Genomic DNA, 9310 nt, shown 5'->3' on the forward strand with positions numbered 1-9310 from the left:
CTTTCTTTCTTTCTTTCTTTCTTTCTTTCTTTCTTTCTTTCTTTCTTCCTTTCCTTTCCTGAGACAATCAGGGTTAAGTGACTTGCCCAGGGTTACAAAACTAGTAAGTGTCTGAAGCTAGATTCCAACTCAGATCCTCTTGACATGAGGGCCAGCGTTTTATCTGCTGTACCACCTAGCTGCCCCTGGTATTATTTTCTTCAGTATTTTTTTGTTCTTCTTTTACCAAGCTATTAATTCTCTTTTTCCTAATTTTCTGGCATCACTCTCATTTCTTTTCCTAACATTTCCTCTATAACTCTTGTCTTTTTCTTTAACAGTTCCAGGAATTCTTGTTGGACTTGTGTCCAATTAGGATCTTTCTTTGAGGCTTGATTGTAGCTTGTTGCATTGTAGCTCTTTTCATGGTGTGATGTTGATTCTCCCTTACCGGCATAGTAGTTTTTTTATGGACAAGTTCTTTTTTTTTCTTCTTGTTTGTCATTTCCCCAGCATATTTCTTGAATTTAAACTTTATGTTAAAATTGTGCTCTGCTCACCTAGATGGGGAGGGTGGTACTGCCCTAAGCTTCATTCTCTTTTGTGCTGCTGTTTTCAGAGGTAGTTCTGGGGTCTGCAAGTGTTTGGTGCTTCCAAGGTAGTGTGATCTGGGGAGATGAGTGATCACTGCTCTCAGTGTCTCAGGTCTTTACCCAGTAAGGGCTCCTGCTTCTCTGCAGCGGTGAGTGCTAGCACTCTTCTTGTCTGTGAAACTGTGAGCTGCTGCTGCTGCTGTCACAACTGTCTCCAAGACTGCCACCTTGCATCTTCCACAGTTCATGTTGTTTCATCTTTTTCATGGAAGCAGATAAGTAGCATAGTGAATAGATTGTAGAGTAGGAGTCAGGAAGACCCAAGTTCAAATCTAGGCTCAGATATTTAGTAGTTGTAAGACCCTGGGCAAGTCTTAACTTCTATCTGCCTTAGTTTCCTCAACAGTAAAATGGGAATAATAATAGCACTTATCTCCCAGATTGTTGTGAAAATAAAATGAAATATTTATAGAGTTCTTAGCACAGTCTGGCGCATATGTACATACTTAATAAATGCCTGTTTCCATCTTCCTCTCCTCTTTTTTCCTCCTCTTTTGTCTTTGTTATAGAGAATAGCTAACTGAGAGGAAGAGGAGGAGGACACAGAAGGGATATATTAGGGAAATGTAGGTGATACAAAATCAAAAGATATCAATATAAAACTTATTTTAAAGGTAAGAAAATTCTGTAGAAGAGTAGTGAGAACTCTAAATCCAGGAGTCAGGGGTCCTGATTTCTGATGAAGGATTCACCATTAATGTGTTGCATGATGTTAGACAATTCACGTCCCTTTTACCTGACCTAAGAATATGGCTTACCTGAGATTTTCAGGAAAAACAAAATTAACCTAATTCTCTAATTGGCTTATGGGACCTAGTCAGCTAACAGGAAGCTAGGTGGTTCAGTGGATAGAACACCAGGCCAGTTAGTGGGGAAGACTCATCTTCAGGAGTTCAAATCTGACCTCAGACAGTAGCTGGAGAGAGAAATGGCAAACTGTTCCAAATTCTCTACAAAGAAAATCCCAAATGGGGTCACGAAGAGTCAGACAGGACTGAAAATGACTGAACAATGACAATAACAGGTCCAAATCACCTAATCACCATTGCTCTGGCCCACTTGTGACATTATAGTTTGGTTGTTGTCCAATTTAAATAAGCCACTAAATTGTACATAAGGATCCAGAAAGCCACGTGCTAACATTTTCTGTTATGTTTATTTAATTTATTTTGTTAAATATTTCCCCATTAAATTTTAATCTGGTTAATATCACACAGGGGAATGCTTTGGGCCCCATGGAGCACAATTGACACCTCTGTTGTAGAGAGAAGAAAGCATGCTGGATTTAGAGCCAGAAGAGCTGGGTTTGAATCCTGACTTTGATACTTTTAATCCCACTTGATTTAATAAGCATTTTAAAAGTAGCTTATGAGTGGCAAACACTATGCCAGGTTCTAGAGATACAAAGACAAAAATAAAAATGTCCCCTGCCCTGATACAGCTTATTTCCTACTGGGAGGAAACAACAAACAAGTAAATACAAAATTTATACAAACTAAGTTGGGGGCAAAGAGGACTCTAACTGCTGGGGCTGGGGCAGGGGGCGGGGTAGGATGGGGACTCCAGTAACAGAAGAAACCAGGAGACTTCATGTTCTTAGATGAAATCAGGGATGAGAAAGGAGAGCATGCATTCCAGAAAAGCGGAAAACACTGTGCCAAGGTAAATAAGTGGGAGATTTGGAACCCAGTCTGCAAGGAGCAGCAAGTAGGCCATTTGGGGAAAATGTAGAGCAAGCAGCAAGGTGGCATAGGGTTTGGATTCCAGGGTCTGGAGCATGGAAGACTTGAATTCAAATCCAGCCTCAGACACTTACTAGCTGTGTGACCTTTGGTAAATCACTTAATCTCTACCTTAATCCACTGGAAAAGGAAATGGCAAACCACTTCAGTATCTTCACCAAGAAAGTCAAATGGACAGTATTGGTGTGATATGGTTCACAGGGGTCACAAAGAGTCAGACATGACTGAAGAACAAGCAGGGGTGTCAATTCCAAATAGAAATTGGAGCCACTCATATGTACATAAGGATCTCTATGGGCTATGTATTGCTTTAGCTTTAAAATCCAATATTACCTATGTTTTATTGTATTTTTATTTATTTTTGCTAAATATTTCCCAATTACATCTTAATTGGGTTCCAGAGTGCTCTCTGGGCCCTCTCAGCCTAATGTTCGATGAAAAATGCATGAAAGGGCATAACGCGAAATGTCTGGAACGACAGGTTGGAGTCAGACAGTCAAGTCAACTGCTGAACTCTTTAGTTATCTCCTCTACTATCATCACCGACTACCTTGTCATGGCCCCCAGAGACTTGACTGGTGATTGGCTCTCCTGGTCACTATTCCAGAAAAGCTTCAGCCATATTTCATTGCTTCATTCTCTTATACAGCCTTTCCAATATGTCCCTCCCCCACAACACTACCCACTAACCAAACCATATCAACTCTGCCACTGTTGAATGGAATGTGCCCATCTACGCCCCTTGGCCCCACTTACTTTCCCTATGACTTTCCCAACCAAGGTGCTTCTCCTCTCTGCTTTCTCCTCCCTTTAGAAATCAAGTTTCTTGAAGGCAGGGATTGTCTTTTGAATTTATATCTCTGGTGCTTAGGACAATATTTAGCACCTAGTAAGTTCTCAATATATGCTTTTAAAATTCATTCATTTATCCTAGGGGCAATAGGGAGTCACTGAAACTTCACGAACAAAGGAATATCGATCTAGCAGCTGTGCAGATTACAGACTGGAGAGTCTAGAGATTGGAGGCTAGGAAATGAATAAGCCACAGCTACAGGTCTCCCTTTGCTTCATGTTTGCTCGGACTTCCCCAAATCCAGATGCTAAGAATCTCTTTTTCCCCTCTTTTGAGATAGATTCTCCCTTGCAAACAAATTGGTTCAACTTCTCACACAGTAGCTCTGATTAATTCAAGGAGGTATACATGATAACTGTCCACACTCAGTTCTGATGGTTTCATTCCATAAAACACGTGTTCTTATCTAGTTAAGACACCAGAGCAAATAGGGGGTTTCAAGCCCAATCCTTTCAGCTTGGTCATCTATTCACCTCTTCTAAGTTTCATGTTTTTTTCACTTTGTAAAATTGGCATCATAATAATAAGTGCTTCCTAAATTTATTTGGAGGAAATGTTTCGTAATACTTAAACTGCTATAGGAATATGAGTTAGTATTATTCTTCAACAAATTTGGATACCTTTGCTTTAAGAAAAACTTTGTCCAAGTGTAGAATCTCTGATTCAATTTGATTTAATAACCATTTGTTAAGGATCTACTACATAATAGAGACAAAGGCAACATGGTACAGAAAGATGGCCTTGGAATCAGTGAGACATATTTAAATCCTGCCTTTGACATTCAAGCTACTTAACTAGGTAAGTCAATTAACCTCTCATTGTCCCAGTGGGAAGAGAATCAACATTCTCTTCCTTTCTCCCATCTGAAATGTGGTAGTTACAGCATATCAAAATCCTAGATCATTCTCCCTCCTTTCTCAGCAAGTTCATTATCTTCTTCTCTTCCTCCACTACTGTCCTTAAACTAGGGACCTTAAATCCATTTAGATGCTCTCTTAAAACCTACTAGTTTCTTAGCCTTCATATGAACATAACTGGGGAAGTTTCACAACTATTCTAACTGGGTATGTTACAAATTCAGGTTATTTAACCATATCTGGGTCCTCACTGCAGAAAGGCACTCCTCTCTGGCTTTTCTTTTCTTTCTTTCTTTTTCCTTTTTGAAGGAATTTATTGGGTTAAGTGATTTGCTCAGAATGACATAGCTAGTAAGTGTCTGAGGCTGGATTTGAACTCAAGTCCTCCTGACTCCAGTGCTCAAGCCAACCTCTCTGGGTTTTCTTGACACTATTCTCTCCTGTCTGAATCTTATTTCTTAGTTTCCTTTCCTCTCTCATCATCCATATCACAATCCCTAATTGTGGTTGTTCCCCAAGGTTCTGTTCTAGGCCTTCTCTACTCTTTTGATAATTCCATTAGCTCTCATAAATAAAACTATCATTTCTATTTGGAGGACTCCCAGATCCATGTATTATCATCTCTATTTGGAGGACTCCCAGATCTATGTATTATCATCTTTATTTGGAGGACTCCCAGACCCATGTATTCAGCCTTAGTATCTCCCCTTACCAGATGACCACTTACATATTGGGTATTTCAACCTGGATGTCTCAGAGACATCTTTTTTTTTTTTTTGCTTTTTGGAGGGCAGTTGGGGTTAAGTGACTTTCCCAAGGTTACACGGCTAGTTTTTGTGTTAAGTGTCTGAAGTCAAATTTGAACTCAGGTCCTCCTGACTCCGGGGCTGATGCTCTATTCATTGCGCCACCTAGCTACCCCTCACAGACATCTTAAACCTAATGTGTACAAAAAAAAAATCATTGCCTTTCTCCTAAATCCTTCCCTTTTACAAACTCCCCTACTTATGCTGAAAGCACCACCACTCTTCCAGCTTCCCACATTCATAAACTTGGCATTATCCTTACCTGTCTACTTCCCTTACCCCATATATTCAGTGGGTTGCCATATCTTTCTGTTTCTATCTATATAATTTCTCTCCATTTTCACAGCTACCACCTTAGTTTTTAGGTTCTTATTACCTCTTGCCTAGATGATCATAACAGCCTCTTATTTCTTCAAAGATCAAACATAAACTCTTCTGTTTAGCTGTGAAAGTCCTACGCAATCTGGCCCCAAAACTATTTTTCCAATCTTACTAGACATTACTTCCCCCACTGCACTCTGAGATCCAGCCTTCTCTCTGTTCTTCACACACCACACTCCATTTCTCATCTCTGTGCCTTAGGACAGCCTGTTCCCTGTGCTTGGAACATATTTCCTTATTACCTCTACTTCATAAAGACCCTCTCTTCCTTTAAGATCTATCTCAAACACCATCTTCTGTAGGGAAGCCTTTCCTTCTCACCCCCTGCTAGTACTCTTTCTCTAAAACTATCTTGGATTTAATTACTTTGCCTTTAAACCTGAAGATATTCACTTTATAACATTTACCTTTTTCATGTGCTTTTTATCTCTCCCATTAGAACATAAGCTTTTTTTGGAGTAGGACTTATTTTATTCTTTGTTCTTGTATCCCAAGCACTTATCTGGTACATAGTAGTAGGTACTTATTAAATATTTGATTAATTGACTATAAATTAGAGGGGAGATGCTATCTGTCTTAGGAGAGGAAATTTACTCACTAGGAGTTCCTCTTACTGGTGAAATCACAGGTCAGGGCCACCACCCCCAACTTCTCTTTTTCCTCACTCTCCCTCCCCAACAAATGTATAAGGGATTATACTAGGCTCTAGGAATAGAAACAACCTTGCCATAGTTTATTCTAGAGATGTGTAGGGAGAGCAATCTCTAGCCCCTTCTTCAGCTCAGTGTCTAAAGGTGCATGTACTAGCAGGACAATATCCATAAGGATGAATTGCTCCCACCTCAGATGGATCTCTCTGGCAAGGAGGCAGACGCTGGTGGTCCCCCCCCCCCCGAGGATTCCAGGGCTCATTGTCCCATCTAACCCCAGAATTCTATGATTCTATGACCCTCTCAAATCTCAAGAGCAGGAATGGCTTCCAAAGACAAGAGAAGTGAGACCAGGGCCGTGTCTATAGCTGTGATGCTCACCTCCTGCTCTGCAGAGATCTTATCTCAGAGCCCCACCTGCTGGATACATGTATCCCCAGCCTCAGGGAAAGGCTCCTGAATCAGTAAAGGATGTAGACCATTAGTAGGCCCTGCTTTAAACACACCAGGGCTTATCAGAAGATCAATTAGTATGTGTTTACCTCCATATGCCTGCACTGAACTCTTCCATTGACTTCTCCCCACTCTGATCCATAACAGCTTCAGTGACCACTGCCTGTAATGCCAAGGAAAGGCAACTTCCCAAGGTTCAAAATACCAGCATAGCTGCTCTCCATTTTATTCAGTGACAAATTAAGAACAGAGAAAATCAAAATATAGCATAATTCAAAATACAGCATTCACCAAGTGTAGTTCAATCAAGTACTACTCCACCCCTGGACATTACATTCACTTAGTCAATCACAAAGCCCCTCTTCTCAAATAGAGATTAGTTTCCAATCATAAGTAAAGTACATTCATTTGTTCAATCACAGAGCACAAAAAAGTCAAAAGTTTCCCACCCTTGGATTACAACCTAATCTACCCCAGAATTACAACAAGCTTAAGCACAGCATTTAATACCCAAAGAGAGGGCAATTGGGGTTAAGTGACTTGCCCAAGGTCACACAGATAGTTTTTTGTGCTAAGTGTCTGAGGCCAGATTTGAACTCAGTTCCTCCTGACTCCAGGGCCAGTGGTCTATTCACTGTGCCACCTAGCCACCCCCACTAGTCAAAGTTTTATAGAACAAATCCTTTTATTAAGGGGATTTGTTTTGTGAAGTTTGGATTCAGTCAAAGGCTGAGGACCTAGAGGATCACATTTGGCCTCAAGGCCACAGGTTTCCCTACCCCTGATGTACATAGTGCTAGGTTGTTTACCACTCTTAATTCAAGATAGAGATAATAGGGAATTTCCTACAAAATTAGGGTTCTTGGGGCAGGAAGGCCTCTCTTAACGGTATGGACTCCAGTAGGAACATTATGCTTTCTTTTAGATTATCTGTGGTCATTTTCCCTACTGATCTCACTCTAAATCATTCATTTTGTCAGTCACAAAGTATAAAAATAAAAACTTTCCACCCCTGGATCACAATTGAATTACAATACCATCCATCACCACCAAGGATACTCTCAAAAGGGCAGTGGAGAGCACAAAGGCCATCTACCCTAAAGCTACAACAAGGTTAACATGTCATCACAGCATTCAATACCCAAGGAGAGGTCTTTTCTTCATCTTGACCCAAGGCAAGTTCTCAGCAATCTTTGTTCCTGGGAAGACAAAGCTTAGCAAGGTGTAGCAGCAAGCACCCCAGTGTCCCCAGGGTGCCTGCTCACACAGGTTCTTGGATCTGCTTTGTTAAAGGAAAGCAACTCAAAATGGGTTAACAAGCTTACTTTAATCAGTCAGACATATATCGTTTACCTTGTTCAGGAGAAAAGGTCAGCACCCTGAACCTCAAAGTATACAGGCATAATTATCAAGACAGAAACATCAAGTAGACAGATTTCCAAACTGTCCAACCATTACATCCATACCCAGTCAACATCTGGGTTTCCACATTCTGGGTTTTTCAAAGCCGGGGGACTCTCAACAACGGCTTCCCAGAATTCAGATCAAATTACAGAACACTTCTCAAAGTGAGTCCCAAAACAAAGCTACACATCAGGGCTTATATAGCCTTCTCCTGGCTCAGAAAATGTAACAACCTTATTGACTCACTGGCCAATCAAGAAGTATCTACTGAAAAACAAGCCTCCCACCCCAGGCTTCAGGTGCACATTAGCCTAGGGGCAGGGAAGATCTTTAAAATTTACATTCTTATTACACAAGGCCACAAGATACATTACTGGTGTCCTCATTAATTCATTCTCTGTCTGCAGAACAGTTCTAGGATCCCTGAAAACATTAGCTAAACCCCCTTCCAGGATTTCTGTAAACATACAACAAGAAAATCCTTCTTCAGGGCTTCTGAACCAACAGCAAGGTTCCAGCACCTCTGCAACAACAGCATTGGCCTTCACAAGTGGGCTCAATTCACTCTCTGTCTGCAGAACAGTCCCAGGACCCCTGAACCAACAGCAAGGTTCCAGGACCTCTGAAACAACAGAACTGTCCTTCACCAGTGGACAAATCTGGCAAAATAACATCAAAACAGACAAAGTACCAGCATAATAGCCATGTCTCCTCAGTCCTTGGCAGCTCTGGGTGGCAGCTCTCAAAAGTCCTGGGCAGTTCAAACTGGCCCTCAGCAATCCAAAAAATTCTTCTGCATCTCTCTCTGCTTGTGTCCTCTAAATTCATGTCACCAGCTCCTCCCAGTTCAGCCCTCTCTTTTCATGTCAGCAAGTCCATCCCACAATTGGGATTCACAAGCTCTGGGTTTTAACACAATCAATCCAAAAACCAAGCCAACACAGGGGGATCTTTAAATTCCATTACTATTACACTGCCCTTTACCAAGACCTCAGATTTGTCAGTGATAGGCTTGGTACATACACTTCCAAATATTTTGTCAATTCTGGAGTTGCTTTTTTCTCCTTTACATACACTATTTGCCCTTAGAGCTGTTTACCACATTAAGGGAAGGTTAATTTATTCCTATGATTTCAAGAATTTTTTAACAGAAGTAGGTGTTAGATTTTTGCAAAAAAAAAAAATGAACAAACAACTTTTCAGGATCTATTGATATGGCCATAAAATTTTATTATTTATATTAATAACATAATTATGTTTATAGTCTTCATTATATTGAACCAACACTGAATTCCTGGTATAAATCTAACCTTGTCCTAATAATGTATACTTTCTCTAATATGTTCCTGTGGACTACTTGCTAATATTTTATTTAAAAATTTTCTGTTAATGTTCATTAGGAATAATGGTCTGTAGTTTTGTTTCTTTGCTTTGTCTCTCCCTGATTTAGGTATTAAGATCATATTTGTATCATAGAAAGAGACTCTTAATATTCCAATTTAAGATAGTTTCTGAATTCATTGTTCTTTTAC

The sequence above is a fragment of the Petaurus breviceps genome, unplaced genomic scaffold, assembly GCF_028583685.1.
Source record: "Petaurus breviceps papuanus isolate PSGF00001 unplaced genomic scaffold, PetGlider_PUasm1.0 175, whole genome shotgun sequence".
NCBI classification, from domain to species: domain Eukaryota; kingdom Metazoa; phylum Chordata; class Mammalia; order Diprotodontia; family Petauridae; genus Petaurus; species Petaurus breviceps.